A 19,807-nucleotide genomic window follows, 5' to 3' on the forward strand; every position below is an offset into this window, starting at 1 on the left:
GACAAAATAATACTGCAAACTCTTTGCCTATACATTAAATGAGCTCTGATGGCTCTGTTTCCAGAGTTGTATCATTTCATTTCATTCCCCCCTCCCTCATAAGTGCTGTTTACTCAGTGTAGCAGTTCCAGACAGCGGTTGGATGCGAGTGAAGTATTCTACCTAGAAGAAAACATTAAAGTACTTTCCCCTTTATATCTAAAAACTCCAGGCAGGAGGGATGTTTTATTTTAGGTACAGAGTAATCATGAGCACTAAACTTACTCATACATAGTCACTCAACTAATATTTATGCATATAATGAATTCATAGCCTGTGGGATCTTCCATCAATATGGGTGAAAGGGAAAGAAGTGTAGAATATGAAATAAAATGTTCCTTGGTTGAGGGAGAAAAACATTATTCATAGCATAAATTCAGATTTAATATACAGTTAATGAAGGCAAACATAAATGGTACAAGCTTGAGTAATCTACCACTGCTTATTCAAGGTTCCTGAAGAAAACCTTTACAGTCTTTACAAGCTCTTGTGAAAGCCAAAGCTTTCTCTAAATTCCAAAACGTTCCGTTCACCACTCAGACTTTCTGATCTATTCAGGGAAAATAGTAGTAGTTAAGAATGTCTCCCGATTTGCCTGAATAACAAACACTACCTTTGTGAGAGCTGCAATGGTTTCCAGTTGGCTTCTGGATACAATTAAAGATGCACAGCCCTACATAGATTAGGACCTAGATATCTCTGGCATCATTTTTTTCCAGTCTATCCAAGAAGGAGCCTAGTAAGGAGCCTAGCTGTTCTGGAAGATCTTTAGATAATTACTTGCAATAAGTAATTGTTACTGCTAGCTGTTTTGTGTACCAATGGTTAGGAAGTTGACTGTTATTGGGTTTGGCTATTTTTATTCTTTCCAGTCCTTTTGTGTCATTTATGAGCCTCTCAGAGCCTTGTAGGAGATGAGTGAAATATAAAAAGCAACAATAAATACGCAAAATAATAAAATAAAAATACATTTAAGGAAGCAAATTTCCTCTTCCATAGCCTGAGTTAGGGAATCTGCCTTTAATCTGAAACCGAGCCTCGCAAGCTAGTCTTACTTTGAGCTCTACAGGAATTAATAAATTGTTCAGCAATGAAGATCCATAACAATTCCTCCAATGCAAAATGCATGAGGGGTTTAGATGCAATGGCCCATGCTACTACAATTGAAAATTAAAAGGGAAGATTATAACATTATGTATAGTTAATCAAGAGGTTTAATCCACAGCTGCATGTTATTATTTTTAGCCTGGGGGTTTAATCTACCCTAAGACTAAAACGTCTTTCCTTAAGACTGTGAATGGAGATCTTAAGCCTTCTACCATAAGTAGGTCTCATGAGACATTCTCAAGTGCTTTATTAAAATATGTGGCAGTCATGATGGAAGAAGTCAGGGGCCTCTACACTGCAGAGAGCAAAGAACAAGAGGATTAATGCTGCCTTGGGTGCTTCCTGGTAGAAATGCAGTCATGAATTAGCCTTAACGTTGGATGCTGCAGTGTTAGGAAGTAAGGGTTATGCATGATTAAAACAGCTCTTGTTTCTTCTTTTTCTTTTCCTTTTTTTTTCCTTTTCCAGTGCTCAGCAAAGAACTGCCAATTCGCCTGCAATTTTAAAAATCCCTTAAAATTTTCCAACAATTCTAAGTAGGCTTTTAAACATTTTAGTGAAAAAAGTATTTTAAGAAGGAATCCTGCTCATAATAATCTAGTATCAGTTAACCTGAAGAACTGAACAATCAAGAAGAAGGAGCAGGATAAGGAAGGAGAAACCGTGTTGATATTTTGATGCTGTTATTTTTCAAATATCAGCTATTACATTCACAATTCTTCCTATCTTTATTATTTATTATTTATAAATAAATAATAAATAATATTTATTATAAATAAATAAATATTTATTATTTATAAATAAATAAATAAATAATATTATTTATTATTTGACAGGTGCCCAAGAAGGTATTCTTACAAGAATTGGGTAGGCGCGGTAAGGAAGAAAACAATATTTTATGTAGAAGAACTTAATCAAATTGTTGTTGTTAACGGAATCATAAGATAATTTGTCTACATATGTTTGAAAAATATAGCATATATTTTTATGCTATCACTCCCATTGTAGGGGTGGGAGTGATAGCATATATATATATATATATATATATATACACACACACACACACACACATACATACATACACACACACACACACACACAGACATTTTGGGGTGCATTTCTCCTACAATGCAAATTCTCACAAACATTTTTACCTAGTATATACAGTATCTCTCAATATATACATTTTGTGCATACTTTTTAGCTGCAAATGACTTTGCAAAATTATGAAAGGTGTAGATTTTAGCATGCAAGCACCTTCTGTGGCATTATAGATATTCATCAATGATTCTTGCTCATATTGTACAGAAGTATCAAGTGGGTGTCCTGGACTCTGCACTCTTTAACTTCTTTATTACTAACTTGGATAAAGAAGTGGAAGGATTGCTCATCAAATTTGCAGAAGGCACAAAATTGGGTGGAGTAGCTAATATCCCAGAAGACAAACAAAATTTAACATAGACTTAAACTTGATAGGTCAGATAAGTGGGCAGAAAATAGCAGTATATTTTACAGGAACAAATGCAAATTTGTTCACTTAGGAAACAGAAATCAAATGCACAGGTACAGAATGGGAGACATCTAGCTTGGTAATAATATTTGTGAAAAAGTTGTTGGAACTGATTATGAACTGAATATGAGTCAGCCCTGCGATATGGCTTCAAAAAGGCAAATGCATTCTTACACTATATCCACAGACATTTAATTCCCAAATCACAGGAAGTAATTGTTACACTTTCAGATCCATCTCGATGCCACCCTTTGAAAAGAATTTGGACAAACTAGAACAGCTTCAGAGAAGGTAGCAAGGAGGATTGTGGTGCTAGAAATAGGAGTTTTGAAGAATGATTGAAGGAACTGAAACAGTTTAGCATGAGAAGAAAAGACTGCAGGAAGATATGATAGCATTCTTCACATTCCAGAAGGGGTTATCACAGCAAAGGACAAGCTTTGTTCTCTGTTGTTTCAGAGTGCAGGATATGGAATAAAATCACAAGACAGATTCCAGCTGAATATTAGGAAAGAGTTTAAGAGCAGTTTGATAGTGGAACCAATTAGCCAACTAGCCAACTGGGCTAGTAGGTTCCCTTTCACTGGATATGTTTAGACAGACCCCTGTCTAGGATGGTTTTTTCTGAATTACTGCACCAAGCAGGGGGCATTGGACTCAATGGGTTTAACATTGTGATTGTCTGTGAAAAAGGAGTGAGTTCATGTAAAAATACCTCTGCCATTCCTACTGAAAGCTGAATGTAGTGCTAGGCTGAAGATTCATGTGCCTATTTTTCATTGAAGGCTTTGCCACCATTGCTACATACTATATGGAAGGCTTTAAAAACATTTAAGCACATTTCACAAATCAAAGCTATTTGTAAGCAGTAAAACATAATAGTTAAAATCATGTGTGGCTTGCCGATGATTTCTAGCTCTGCCCTCAGGTATACCTGAGCATTCCTACCATCTCAGGTAGGTAGGTAGGTAGGTAAGTAGGTAGAGATAGATAGATAGATAGATAGATAGATAGATAGATAGATAGATAGATAGATAGATAGATAGATAATGTGTGTGTGTGTGTACATACAGAGAAACACAATTAAAAAGCCATATTTCTTTCCTGAACACAATTTTCTCCTAGAAATGGAAAACACCCAAAAAGTTGTTTCATTCTAAATGTTTCAACAAACCAAGTTTATTGAAATACTAAATTACATGCACTCAAGATGACAAGATGACTGCTTTCCTGCATTTACAATGCAAACAAATTGATGAATTGAAATGGCAACCCAGCAAATATTTTGACTCTTATTTATGAGATAAAGTAGCCTGCTAGAGAAGAAGCAATTGGTGGTAGAGAGGAGGGGAGTAAGCTGGGAAGCAGGACCCCAGAGGGAAGAGCATGCTGAATCTTACCAAAAAAAAAAAGAAAAAAAATTAAGCGCCTCTGTCAGCCTAAAAAAAGAGAAACAGACTTGCTTATTATTTTGTGTTTATTCCATTTTGGGAGCTTTATCTCAAACTATAACTTACAAGAGCAATTAGAAACAAATGGTGCCCAGCGTGAATACTTCTCTGGTGGATTCCCAGGGTTGATTGTCTTCATTTCGGCTCTTACATCAGCAGCATGATACATTGCCCGTTGGAAACCAGCACGACGAGTTGAGGAAAAAATGCAAGCCGTGCAATGATTTAAGCCTGCGCCTGGCTTTGTGTGTTCCATATGGGACCTGCAACATGGACCACAGTGTCAGTTTGTCCAAATAAATGGTTTTCTCCAACAAAGCCCAAGCTGTATTAGTTAGATTATCCTGTCATTTGAGCAAAAGAAGGAGGCACAAATAATTTCCCAGAATAATCCAGAGAATTACCATACGCCTCCAATATTGATCGCCTGGGAAATAATTTAAAAAGCGTTTTAGAATATTTTCCATTTTCTAATATGAGCCTTTGGATTTCAACAGTTTGAAAAGAGGAGAGTGATTGTGGCTTTAGAAAACTAATTAGAAAAACTAAAAAAAAATTGAACTCTAATGGAATAAATCAGGCACAGCAAAAAAGTGTGTGTGTGTGTGTGTGTGTGTGTCTATTCATATAGAGCAATCAATGTTTGGAATGGAAGACACAGCCTCTTACCTAAACATCTTCCTTACCATATTTTTATTTTCCCATTCTCTTTGTTCCTGTTCACTCACTAATTAGCTGAGTGTTTTTTTTTTTCTTTCTGGTTTTAGTTTTTTAATGTCCCATATATTGGGTTAATTCTGTCTAACTCAGCAGCAGGGGTTCTGTAATAATAATTCACATAGGGGTGTCAATGATTATAATCCTTTCATTTACCATAGTACCTAAAAGAAAAATAAATACGAGGTTTACACATAGTGTCTGGGCATTAAAAGGCTTTTGAAAAACAACATCAACCACAACTCCTTATAAATAAATAAATAAATAAAATATCTTAGAAAGGTTAGTTGTTGCTAGCAAAACACATGAAATCTTCATATGAGGTACATGACAAAGACAAAGCTGTTTGAATCAAGCGTATTTATTATCACTAAAATGATGTGGTTGCCACTTTGGGCAAAAACATCCTAGTAAGGTGCTTGAAGAATGCAAAATAGGCTTTCTGAAAGGCTAATTCGTTGCTGTTGTTGTTTTGGTCAAGTGACAGATAATCAGCAGAAGGGTCAAGGTGCCTTCAGCTGCTCAGAGGTGGGGAAGGAATTTGCCATGAGCTTCCTTAAGAATTTTAATCAGATCTTGTATGTATATATTCAAGCAGCAATTTGGAACCCAAACAGGAACTCAAAAGTCTGAAGCCCGCTAAAGTTAATAGCACTTATTCCCAGCCAACTGGGCACAAGATTGCAGGCACATCGGTAGAATCTTCTGGCCTACTCAGAAGTCAATCTCACTATTTTCAGGGATGCTTATGCCCAGGTTGCTAATGTTTAAAATGGTTGCTTATATGTTGCAATCCTGTGTTCCAAGTGTGTGTAAAGTTTCTTAGGCTAAGATCCACATTTGGCCTTAGACATGTCAGAGGTCACTCTCAAAAAGTAGATAGGGACCAAAGAACCATGATGTAATGTAAACTTGATGTAATTTCAAACGAAAGTATGTGGAGAGAGCTCTTGGTCCACTGCAAATAGTAATACCTACTAATCTCAAAAAGCCAAGTAGGTTAGTATTTGGTTGGAAGACTACTGGGCAATTTCAAGGCTGACAAGAAAAAAGCCAAGGCAAGTCACTTCTGCTAATGCAGAGAAAGCAACACGTGTAGTAGGAAACCAGCTTAAGTAGGGAGCGTTTTTACCTTTTCAGTGTGATAATTTTCCTTTCAGTCCTATTTTAAAAAATACACTTTGGCAACAAATTTTGAAGGACTTCTGCAGGCTGCAAACAAAGCTTGTGCCTTCCTGTCATACTCAGCAACTGAAAGTCACAATGAATTTAGGAGTGTTTACATTTGAACAGACATGTTAACTGCTTGGTTAATGAAATGTTGTTTCACTGAAATACAGTTTAGAAACAACATTTAAGGAAAGGCATTTCTATTCATATGGACTACATTTTGTTAGTGCCAAAAATGTTTGCCTTGTATATTGATTAAAAAAAATACATCTCTAAGAGAAAGAAATGCTTGGCAACAGGATTTAGATAACTCTATTGACTGGACTTTGTTTGCCACCGGTTAAGTAGTCTCCTCTGAGTTTTTCAAATAAGAGGGGACAAAATAGTGAACCGTTCTTTTCACCGAGTTCACATGAATTAGGTTTAATAATTTTTGAAAGGTAGGACGTTGTTTCCACAGTTCTGGGATCGTATACCATCTTTCAAGAGGAGGGAAAACTGTTGCCATTTTTATTATTTTCAAAAATATGTTCCAAAAATTTATTGAAATGGAACGCCTTGCGATACAATGCTTGCTTGGGAAAATGTGGAACGATTGGGAAAATACCATAAAATATCCTCTTGCCTTGAAATGCTGTGGCAGAAACTTTTAGAGATTGGACTCGGCTCTAGCCGTTCTATGATACAGAATGGTATTTTCCTATTCATAAATGGGCAAAATGAAACAGAATGCAGATGATATTATTATCAGAGAGCTGGCTGCCAATTTGTCTTTATTAAACTAGACGAGGGATGGCATTCGATTTCATATTAGATGCTGACATGAATTTTCTCTTTCAGTGATCAGACTTGCACAAATTTTACACTGCTGTAGCTTCATTTGTAGCCAATAAAACATTTAAGGGGAAAAAATACAATTTAACAAAAGTAGCAAATGTATCTTGATTGTTTAAGACTGACTTATTTCAACTAACTGGGTACATAACAGTTAATCAGCTGTGTCAAAATAATGGAATCTGCTTCCCAAATATGAGGGTAGCTGGGAATTGTAAGAGGATATATGAGTTTGTGTGGAGATGGTGCATCTTATTAGCTTGTCGGCAAGCCTCATCTGCTCATGAAATGCAGTAAATCCTTAGTCCTGGCTGGAGAATCTGGAAGGCAGTAGATCAAAGCCAGCCATTTTCCTCCAACCTACCCCTTGACAAACACACCACTACCATTCCAATCATGGTTCTACCAAGCTATTCTTAGCATGTGTAAGAGACTCAGAATTCTAACCAAGTTTAGACCTGATCAGGTTTATTAAAAACACCCTGTTGGTTAAACACGTTCAGAATTTTAAAAAAATAAATGCAGATATATACTTTCATCTTTATTATTATTACACTCAAGCTTCTTTATCGACACTGATCCTATGTAATCTAATCCTTTATAGGATCAGGATGTTGAGCTGTGACTATGAAACTACACCTTCTAGAGAGTCCTTCTGTCTCTCCTTCTCCCTCCAAGCTTTCAGAGCAGACTCCCTGAAAATGTTCTGCTCAAGGTAACTGATTCATTCAAATAAATCACATGGTGAGTTTTAAAAAGGAGGTCAGCAGCAGGGTCGTTAGAGCAAGTATTCATTGGGGTTGTGTCTGTTCTCTAATTTGCCTGTGGATAATTTGATTTTTCTTTGTTTGTTGGCATTATTTTTTGTTTTTGCATGCTGCATTTCCCACTGCTCTTATAAGCGCAAATAATTGCTCTCATTTTTTAAAAGGAACGAAAGCAGGAGATAACCCCCTAGAAAGCTGAGCCACTGTGCAAGCTACAAAAATTAATATTGAATACTCCTAAGTAAAAGTTGCTACTGATAAAGACACTAATATGAAAGCTGTAAATAATGGCCCTATTTACATGGACCCTGGGCAAACTTTGTGAGTTGTTTTCTTGTCTAGGAAACTTTCAAGGTTGGAATTCGATCATACAGAGATAATATATTCACAATACATCTGTACAGGGAAGGAAGCCAAAGATAACCTGTGAATGACTTCCACTCAACTATACAACAAAGATAGCAAGAATGATGCAGCTAGATAATTTGTATTTGTTCATTCAATTTGTATAGCTGCCCATCTCACCTCAGTGAATGTGGGCAACTTACAACAATTAAAACAACATCCAAAACAAAAAGCAAATCAATAAAAGCAAACATACAAACCATCAGTAAAAAAACACATTAAAATCACAAAAAAATAACAATCAGCAGCAGAATCCAATCAATACATCATGTCGAACACAGCCATTAAAAAAGCTCTCCATTACCACTAGATGGCAAAGCCATGTCTTCAGGGACTTCCTGAAGGCCAGCAGAGTCAGGGCCAATCTAAGCTCTGGGGGGATTATGTTCCAAAGAGCGGATACCACAGCAGAAAAGGGGACACTCCTTTGTAGATGGGACCTGTAACATGCCTCTCCTGCTAGACCTGATAGGACAGATAGATGTAACTGGGGAGAGGAGAGCCCTCAAATATCCCAGGCCCATGACTTGTAGGGATTTATAGGTCATTACCAGCACCATGAATTAAATCAAGAAGCATACCGGTAACAAATGCAACTTGTGGAGCAGGGGTGTAACATGCACTGATCAAGGAGCACACATAACTACTTGCACAGCCACATTTTGCATTAGCTGTAGCTTCCAGATACTCTTCAAGGGCAGCCCATGTAGATCGCATCACAGTAATCTATTTGAGAGATTACCAAGGTATGAGTGACTGAGACCCTCACTGCCAGAAACGGGCACAACTGGGACACAACACAAACTTGTTCAGAGACCCTCCTGGCCTTGGCTGCCACCCGCTCTTTGAGCAGGAGTTGTGAGTCCAGGAGAACCCCTAGATTGTACACCGGGTCAGTTTGGGGCAGTGCCACATTATCCAGAACCAAACATGTTAAGTCCCTGGAATCTGCAGGACCTAAATCCCAAAGCCACTCAGTCTTGCTGGGGTTGAGCTGAAGCCTATCATTCCCCATCCAAACCCCTACAGCCTCCATACAGTGGGAGTAACATCAACAGCATTGCTTAGTTTACTGGGTAATCATCAGCATAATATGATACCTCACTCCATGGTGATGGATAATCTCATCCAGAGGCTTCATGTAGATGTTAAACAAGAGTGGAGAAAGTACCCTGCAAAGCAGGGCTGAAGGCAGGACCTCTTGCTCCCAATCAACACTGATTGGAACCTGCCCTGGAGGAAGGAAGAGAACTAGCACAATACAGTGCTGCCCACCTCAAACCTCTGGAGCCAATCCAGAAGGATACCATGGTGGTATCAAATGGTGTCAAAGGCCACTGAGAATTCAAGAACAGCAAGGATGGACACACTACTCCCATGCTGCTCATATCAGAGGTCATCCAAAGGCACAGCCAATGTTGTTTCAGTTCCATACCCAGGCCTGAAACCAGACTGAAAGGGATCCAGTTGATTCATTTTATATAGGATCATCTGAAGCTGTTGCACAACTACCTTCTCAACAATTGTTGGATATTGATGAAAATTGGGTTGGGTCTAGTAATAGTTTCTTGAGATTGGGATGAACCAACACCTCCTTTTGGACTGTGAATCTCAGGCTACCTTTAAACATATTTACATTTACATTTAAATATTTAAATATTTACATTTACATTTTACAACTTTAGTTGTAAAACCCACAGCTTGATTGGGAGTAAACCCTATTTTGTAGGAGGAAAAAGATAATAATTTTCTTAGAAAAATAAATAAATAAATAAATACAATGAAAGGGGACACGGGGGCACAGCGGCTTAATGAAGCTGAAAATTGCCGGCCAGAAATGGTTGACACTTCAGCGGTTCGAGCCCAGCTCTGCACAGCAGAGCGAGCTCCTGCTTCCTCCCCAGCTCCTGCCAACCCAGCAGCTCGAAAACTTATGTGAGTAGAGAAATGGGGACTCTCACCCCGGTGGGAGGAAAAATGCTGGCGGTGCTTGAACAGGAGACGGGAGCAGTTGCCGGTAACGCAGAAGCCGTGCATGCCCCAAAAAGTCATGAAGCAATGGAAACCCCGCTTCCTGCGCTCACCAGCTGGGCTCCACTCTAGGAAGGAGGCACTGGCAAACCACTTCCGAAACACCTTGCCTTGAAAACTGCAGGGACTCGTCCAGGCAGTCACCGCAGAATCGGTAATGATTGAGTGTGGTTAAAAAAAAAAAATACAATGAGCAGTTGTAGTCATCTACATATCTGTCCCTAGCCAACCAATTCCTGATTCTAAAATGTTTTAAAATAAAAAGAAAAGATAATGGTCTCTTTAACATCTGCCTTAATTTTTCTCCCCACCATCCAGGTGTTGCTTCTGCCCACATTACCTGTCTCTTCCTGATCACTGAGGGGGCAGGCAGGCTCGTAGTTACCTCGTAGTTTAGCCTACAATCCTAGGATTTTATAATGATTCCTATTCAGCTTTTAACCAGAATTTAGCTCTGTTTCCAAGTTGGCCAGGCTGGGCAGGTGCTATCCCCAGCTGAAAGCACATCTCTTATGACATACATGTATGTATGTATGTATGTATATAAGCTAAAATTAAAAACTCAACAAGCTCTGTTTGATAATAGATAAGGGTGAAATTATCTTTAAAGGCAGAGTTTTCCAGGGCAATGCTCACTGTTGCATAACCCAGTACCAGCAGATAAAAGAAAACTGAAAACTAAGGCATATGGCCAGGGACCTCTGGGCCATGTGATCTGGCAAACATGTTTAAAATCGAGTGGGAAAGAAAACAAGATTGCAAAAAAAAAGAGAGAGAAGACAGGGCTTTATTTTACATCTGCTTCATAAAATATCCTTATTCATTACTGAACAAACTGGAGTCTTATGTTATAGCAAGTCAAAGATGTGACTCCACTCTTGCTGCGGATTGTTATGATGGGGCCAGTCATGGGTAGGATTACTCGATATCTCAACAAGCAAAGGAAAACAATTGGAAAGGAGGACAAACGGGGGGAAAGGAGGACACATTAACTGTTTAATATTTGTATTTACCTTAATTGGAGAGGATGGGATTACAAGTGAGTAAGCAGGCACACAATGGGGAATGTGCTCACACCAGCTGTTTGCCTGGTGTGCTCCTGGCTGCCCGCGGGAGGCAGCTTAGGAGGCAAAAGCCTTCAGCGTGTAACTGATTAAGGCCATCTCAATTTCAGGCAGCGTTGTTAACTTGTGGTTAGCACTTATTAGGGAAGCGCTGACCACAGAGAAAAGCTGCTCAGGGAAAGCCAGACAAAATTTAATGTTAAGGCTATGCCTGCAGGACGGAGGACATGAGGACTAAAAGGAGGACATTTCCTCCTTTTGACAGATGTCTGGTAACCCTAGTCAGGGGGCCCACACAGAGGACCTAAAGGAGTTAATCTACTTAGAACTTGCATAGGCCTCCCAAAGAAGCTTGGCCTAGTTATTTAGGAGCCAATGCTATATTTCAGGTGCTCTGGAAGAACAGAAGGAAAAAAGCTTTCTGCTCTTTCCTTCAGAAATCCACAACCAACTATCACATGTTTAACAGGCCAGGAGAAATATGACTTCCTCAAACCTTTTGAATGAAAACTGTAGATGCATCAAAATAGGAAATCCCAAACACTTCTAGTTCTTAGGCATAAAAGTACTTAATATTTGTCAGCCACAAGCCACATTTTGGCATAGTTCAGTTGTTACAAGCAAACATGACTTTTGAAAATGAAGAACAAGTGAATGAATAAATGAAGCATTTTCTGCTCCCTCTAGTGTAATAGGTAAAGTGCTCAGATGTATTCATTCTTAATACACAATAGGCCTAAATTAACCCAATCAAGTTAACGACCACACTGTCTGGCATCCTTTCCCCTTTTTCAGAGTCTTTCTCATCAGGAGCTTTGTAAGAGGGACCTGTAGGAAACAGCAAATTCTGTCACTGCCCTGATTGTCTGGTCTAGGATTAAGTTTCAATACATCACAAGCCATGAAGACAACCCTGGCATTGCAATTTGTCACACTTTTTTATGTGCCATATCTCACTGTAGTGCATTCTCCCCAGTTGCTGCCAGAGGCTACACGTCTAGAACAAAACTCACATAGTAAGAGAGGTAAAATTCATAGCAAGTAAAATTAATAGCCATTATTTTACCTTTCTCATTTCTAGAGACTGTGATTAGTTGTTCATCAACCCAGCTCGGGAAGGGGTCTCCTTCTCTTGCCTGAACTTATGGAAAGTTTTATAAATCTGATCCAAGGAGAACTAGCATAAATCTGATCTAGGGAGAGGTAGCAAATGTTTTCCTGAATTAAGTGATTTAGATGATTCCCAAGAGTTACATAAAGTGCAAAATACACTTTTCAGGAAAAAAATAATTCTAGTCTTTATGATATTAGATAAAAGTGCAACACCTGGGATTCAAAACCAAAAAAGGTGCTTCAGAGCACACAAGGGTATACATGTAACACCCATCAACAAAGCATATCTACAGTGCAGCTGTGGAACGCAGCCACATGATCCTGGATAAAGACATGGCTAGTTTAAAGAATTGAATAAGGAACTACACAAGTGCTCCCGTTGACTCTAAAACATCTTTCTCCCTTCACATCTGAAATGCTGCACAGCCCTATTAGAAAAATATTTTAGAATGAGATGTGTTCTTCCTGAAGACCAGACTAGATCGTACACTACATATGTGCCAACATTAGAGAATCAGAAATAGAGACGTACTTGTTTCAATGCCATAAGCATGCTCCTAATTTTAATCAGTGTCAGATGACATCAAGCAGAAACAAAATATGGTTTTAAAATGAGAAACAAGATCTACTTCTTTTCTCTCGAGCATTGGGGAAACAGTCTATGCCTCCTCTATTTAAGCATCCAGTCATAAAATCACCTAGTTCCATGGGATTTACTTCCAAGTAAACATGTATTAAAGAAACTCTCAGACATGGCCTATTAGATCTCCCTCTTCCATGCTACACTCCAAAGCATCCTCATGGCTACTAAATGGTCCATTGGTGCCGCATTAGATTAGCTTGATTTCCCTTTTCCCTGGTTCAACCTGCCATTCTCCCACAACATTGCAGGTCACTGCAGCAACATCACTAATCTCTCCCTCTTGATCATTCCTAAATTCTTTGTGATAATATGTAGGACTACTGTACTGCCTAATGGTAAGGAACTACTCAACCTAGCCAAGAGAGGAACTAACAGAGTTCATTCTTTGTGACTGATTCTGCCGCAGAAACAGGTGCTGAAACTTATGGAAAGGGAAGGACCTGCAATTTACAAGGATGCTTTTCTTTTCTTTTCTTTTCTTTTTTTCAGGACAAGCCTTTCATACAAAATCTAAAATTGGCAAGAACTGTTGGCTCAAGAAAGTGGCCCTGAATGAGCTAGAAAAGGGAATGAGACACGGTTGCCCACTGTCTCTCTTGTTGTTTATTTTAGTTGTGGAAGTTTTGAATAGAGAGATGAGAGATGAGAAGATAAAGGGCATAAAAAAAGAAAGAGACATATAAGTTGAGAGCCTTTGCAGATGATTTGGTGTTGGTGCTGGAGGATCCTTTGAAGCTTTAATAAAAAAAAGTTGAAAGAATTTGGTGTTTTGGCTGGTTTTAAAATGAATACAAGAATAAAATGTTAATGAAAAATATGAGGATACAAGAACAAGAAGGATTGATGAACAAAACAGGTTTTAAGGTTGAAAGAAAATTAAATATTTGAGGATGAATTTGACAAATAGTAATTGTATGTTGTTTCAAAATAATTATGTTGAGACTTGGAATGAAACTAAGACATGTCGATGGGAAAAAATACAATTGTCATTATTGGGAAGAATTTCTGTAATTAAGATGAAAGCTTAACCTAGAACATTATTTTGGTTTCAAACAATACCAGTTATGACAACTGACATTCCATTTAAACAATGGCATAAAGACATATCTAAATTTGTGTGGCAAGGTAATAACCATGAATTAAGTACAAAGTTTTACAAGATGCTAAAGAAAGAGGAGGTTTATGTCTCCCAAATTTGAAGTTGTACTTTGCAGCTTGTTGTTTGGTTTTGATGAAAGAATGGGTGACTTTGAGAAATAGAAAGTTATTGGAACTAGAGGGGCATGACCTAAGATTTGGGTGGCACAGCTATTTATCGTACAATAAAGTCAAAGTTAATGTAGATTTTAAAAATCATTTTGTTAGATGTGCCATATTGAGAATATGGAACAGATACAAATCTAGGTGTCTCCGAAGGTTCCTTTATGGCTGTCACCACAAGAAGCTTTTTACAGAAGAGAAATTATAACTCAACATAAATGTTTAACTTATGGTGACATGTTGGAATTTTCTCAAATGGACTTTAAAGACAAGAGAGGAATTGATATTAGAAGGATACATGTGTTAATGTTTTCTTATGTACAATTACAAGAAAGGTTTAAAATAGATAAAAGGACTTACGGTTTTGAATATGGTAAGAATGAATTTGAAGCAGAATTATGTACTAATGATGAACATCTTATTGCAAAGATGTTTAAAATATTATTAAAACTAGAGACAGAAGATGAACAAGTTAAGGACTATATCATAAAATGGGCTAAAAAGTTTGGCTGTAACATACAAATGGAACAGTGGGAAAATATGTGGCAAAAAGGATTGAAATTTACATTTTGTTATAACCTTAAAGAGAATTTTTATAAAATGATGTATCACTGGTGCTTGTCACCAGAAAAATTATCTAAAATGTATAAAGGTACTTTGAATGTATGTTGGAAAAGTGAACAACAAGAAGGGATATTTTATCATCTCTGGTGGACTTGTAAAAAGCAAAAAAAAAAAAAAGGAATGCGATACATATTTGTATACAGAAGATTTTAAAGATTAATATTCAATCAAAACCAGAGACTTCCCTTTTGGGCTTGATGGATAAACAGTTGGAAAAAACTCATGGAACTTTGTTTTTATATATGATAACAGCAGCAAGGGTTTTATATGCAAGAGGTAGAAAGATAAGACGTTACCCACAATGGAAGAATGGATAGCGAAGCTGTCAGAGTTGGCTGAGATGGCAAAATTGACGGCTTTGATTTGCGATAAGGCATTGTGTAATTTTAATGCTAACTGGAAACCTTTGGGGGACTTTTTGTGGGAAACAGAAAAAAATAAAATGTCGTATGGGTTTGATGATTAGAAATAATATGGGTCATTAGAAATAATGGAAGTTATGTTGTAAATTTAGAACAAGAGTTTCATGTTTATTGTTACTTATATCTGATGCAAGGAGGGTTGGAAGTCCATTCTTTTCTTTCTTTTTTGTTTCTCTCTTTTCTTTCTGCACTTTTGATCTTTTCTATTTTTTTTTTCTTTCCAATTTCTTTTCTCTTCTTCTTCTTTTTCTTAATATTAGTTCTTGTTATTTTTTATTGTTCTTTTTAAAAACTTAATAAAGTTATTACAAAAAAAGAAAGAAAGAAAGTGAAAGTAGCCCTGAAGAATATGTATAATCTTTGCTTTTTTTCCCCCCTTGCACTTTTTTTTTTTTTTTTTTTTGGAGTAATTGTTAAACTGAAATCATGCCTGAAACTGTATTTTGCCCTGAAAGGAAAACATACAGGTCTTTCAATGCTTAGGGTGGAAGAGCATTTGAGGAAGGAAGAGATAATCCTCTCCAATGCTATTTTCTGGATCCAGTTCTTGTCTTAACACAGTCACAGAAGCCAGAGCTCAAGCATTTCCCACCTCAGAATAATAGACAAAGTTTGCTGCTTTTGTCAAAGTACCACATTTCATCTTGAACCCCCATGCCCATTTTGGCAGTTTCAAAATAGCGCCTTGCTACAGCCATAATTTCCTCTTTTAAAGAATTACCTTTCAACCAATGTTTTCTCAACCCCCTGGCTGCTTTATATGGAAATTAACACAGTTTTGCTATCTATTCAGCCTTTTGAAACAAAATTATACATTGCTGTGTCAGGCTGAATCTATGAGTGTGTTAAATCTTACTTCTCCATATGATTGATTTGTTTTAGACTCTTTGCAGTCGTGCATTCAAATCCTCATTTGATCCATAATTACCAATATCAACAGAAAAAAGGAAAAATAACCATCTCCGATTATTTACTGCCGGCTGCATTGTTGGAAAAAAGCAAGAGGCTAGGCGGTCTTCTAAGTAGCATTGTGTACGTATTATTTGCACTTCCCTACCATTGTGTGGAAGGATTTTGCAATGATGGACAGCAACGAAGAGATAGGAAATGACACGCAAGCTGTCCTCCTGTGTAATATATGCAGAAGAGTTTTACAATAACAATTTGAGAGTCAACAGGGAAGCTTGGCACAATGAAGTGCTATGAATCAGGATGATCAAATGATTTTATTAGTTTATTTTAATTAGTCAGATCTATTACCATTTTTAATATGACCAGGGAACAAAAGAAAAAGAGAGAGAGAGATAAAAAACAAAGTAATTGTAAGTAGTTTATCAAATCAGGCCCTGGCAGGGACCACACCACTGATAACTTGCTTTCATTCAAACTGAGTACACTGCTTTTTGACTGTTTTCTCGGCACTCCTTTCTCCTTCTCACCCTGAAAAGAGGGTATAAAATTACTGATTTGGGTGCAGAATCTGGAGGGAATAAATCCCCCAAGGGAAAGGCATCCCTTTTAAAATCCTACAGGACAGAGAGGCTGTTCTAAACGCAGAGGCAGGATTCAAAACAAATCATTAATTTATGTTCATCCTGCTGGCTATAGATTCACCACCATCTGAACTCTGCCAACCTTTCTGTCTTCTCTGCCAATCATGTGACCTTCACCCAGCATAATCACATGCTCAGTGGAAAGGAAAGGATTCAGTCACCCTGTTTGTTAATTCCAGAATTTCCCCTAAGCAAAGACAAACAGTTATTATAAACTGTGGCAAATTATCGATGCTTGTCTCTGCAACCGAGACTACTGTAGACCAGGCTGGGACAATTATCGAATGAAAGAAAATATTATTATTTTAGGAAATGGTAACATTTTAATACAATGAGAAAAATGATGAGGGAATAATAAATGGAAGGCATAAAAGGAACTAATAATAAAAAAGAGCTTGGTGAGGAATCCCGCTGTCATATTTGCATTTACCCTGAAACTAATGCTGTGCACATTTTGGAATGCAAATAATTCACAAGAGGAAGCAAAATGAGGATGTTATTAATATTTTTTTCCTTAATGAGGAATTGTACTTTGATTGAAGGAAGCTTTAAGGTAGCCTGAACTAGGCTTAACAAGAGAGGTTGGTCTTTCTTTCAAATTACTGAAATGAATATGTGAGGATACTTATTCCATCACTGAAATCCCTAGCATTAATATCAACCCAGAATCCCAGATTTCAAAGATGTATTAGAAATAGGAGGGATTTCAATATGCAGCAGGATCTTTTGAGAAGACCTGCAAGACATTAGCATTTCCTGCCAAATCAGATCCAAAGACCACCAAATAAGGCTGAGGTTACTTGTTCCTTTATAAAGAAATGCACATGCCATAAAATAATGTTGCTTTTAGATACCTGATTAAATAAAGTTGAAGTGCTCTGGCGTCAGAGCACTGCAACTAACTCTTCAGTAGGGCAGAACTGAAAACTGAAAAAAATATTTGCATCTCTTTGTCTGCTTCTGTGAATTGTTCCCTGTTTTAAAAAATTAATCTCCCCTCCCATTGCTTGCAAATGGATGGGAGGGTATTTGCAGCACATTGGAGTCCATATCCCAAAGGTGCTTTAGAGCATTCAGGAGCATGAACCTAGCATCTATCTGCCACAGGTTAAAATGGCCATGCCCTTTCCCACGACTGCAAGATGAAGCCAGCAAAAGATGCAGCTGCTTTAGGGTATTGCAGACAGATGATAGGTTTGTGCCTCCATCTCTATTTGGGGATTAGATCTGCACAGTTCTAATATTTTTACCAGATCTTAGTCTGTGTTGTAGTTGTTATTTCAAGGCCACCTGACCCCTCAACAACTCTGGCCAGCTGAAAAATAAGGCAAAAGAAAACCCAGAAAGCACAGCTGGTCTGAAAAACAACTAAGCTAAATTAAAAGAGGCTCCACAATCACTGTAAGCCAAGACCTGGGATAACAACCAAGTTTTTTGTAATTTCTGAAACATCATAAAGGTGGGAGCTGCGTTAATCCAGAAGGCAGGCATGGCTACCAAGTAGGTATACCTCCTGGGTTCTGTAAGATGACATTGTTTGGGGATGGGACCCAGAGAGTACCCTCTCTACTACTTGATCACGCTGGATGGGCAGAAACAATTGGTGATAAGTGGTCCTTCAGATAGCCAGGATCTATACCACATAGGGCTTTAAAGGTGATCACTGGCACCTTAAATTGCACCCAGAAGCCAACTGGTGAAATATATTCCAAAATCAGGTATGATGGAGTGCATAACACTTCCTCCCTGTCAGCCCAACAAGATAGACAAGACCAATAAATTGTATTACACCACTACCTATTTGTCTGAGATGTTTTCTCAAGTTATTAACCCAGGCCCAAGGCTTTCTTATCTGGCCATTGCCTTGGTAGCAGCTCTTCTTCCTGTCCTTCAAGGTCATTCCCTATTTCCTCTACACCCCCTCACACACGCACACACTCCTTTTGGGTCACTCCAGTACCTAGATGCCCAGCAGACTCTGGTAAGAAGTGAGATTAGATATTGGATTTCCTTCTCTGAGGTCAGAGAAGGTGATCCAGCCAGTCCTATGGGCCAAGGATGCTGTCTTAGCTGCCAAAGATTTGCAGTTTTGGTAACGTTTAATTTTCCATGATGGTAATGTTGTCTAAAATAAAACTTGTTGGGATTCAAACTATCATGTTTGAGGCGATTCGTCTCTATAAAGCAAAAGATTTTGTGCATGAACATGCTGAGTTTGATCCTTCTCTGTATTTGTACTTTTCCTGAATTTAATGATACAAATACCTAATTCAAACAATGTGCATTAAATGTGTATATCCAGGGAAAAAAAGTGTATAAAAAATGTATGCAGCTGACGAATAATGTACAAGGCACCTTTTATTAGGGAGAGTTGGTCCTAATATTTGCATTAAAAATGTGCATATTTTGATGAATCCTCACAAGTTCATATGTGTGTGGATTTTGTTTTTAAAACTGCAAACTGATACAGAAATACTATAAAATGAAATTAATGAAGGAAAAAGAGAAGCTGATTGAAATCAAATTGGCAGATTTGTCCTTCCTAGTCCTGAGCCTATTTTGGTGCTACTGATAGCAATGTCTAGCAGTACAGAGCAAATAACATATTTTCTATATGTTAAAATCACAGAATGTTGTTCATTTAAACATTTTTTATAAATTCTTGATATACTTTGATAGAAGAACAGCCTCCAAATGGGTATCTTGTATTGATCAATATAATTGTGATAAGGATGCCATGCTATACAGCTCTACATTACACGAAGACCACTCCATGAAGATCTTCATTTGCCAAAGTCTTGATAGATAGATAGATAGATAGATAGATAGATAGATAGATAGATAGATAGATAGATAGATAGATAGATAGATAGATAGAATGTCTGGAGAGCATTGTCCAAATTCCCAAATAAAGTATTCAAACCATTTGTTGTGTACCAAATGTAGCTATTTGTTTAGAACTGGGCCAACTAAAGATAGAGATTGAATCCTGACCAAGAATTCTTAGCAATTGATTTGGCTTTTCTTCCAGAAATACTGGGTCCTCTAATTCTAACAGACCGCTGTCACTCTACATGGATTCAGGGAGTAGTAACAA

This window comes from Python bivittatus, unplaced genomic scaffold (genome assembly GCF_059951505.1).
Source record: "Python bivittatus isolate LINGU-HERP-01145 unplaced genomic scaffold, Pbiv_v1 ctg000700_np1212, whole genome shotgun sequence".
NCBI lineage: Eukaryota > Metazoa > Chordata > Lepidosauria > Squamata > Pythonidae > Python > Python bivittatus.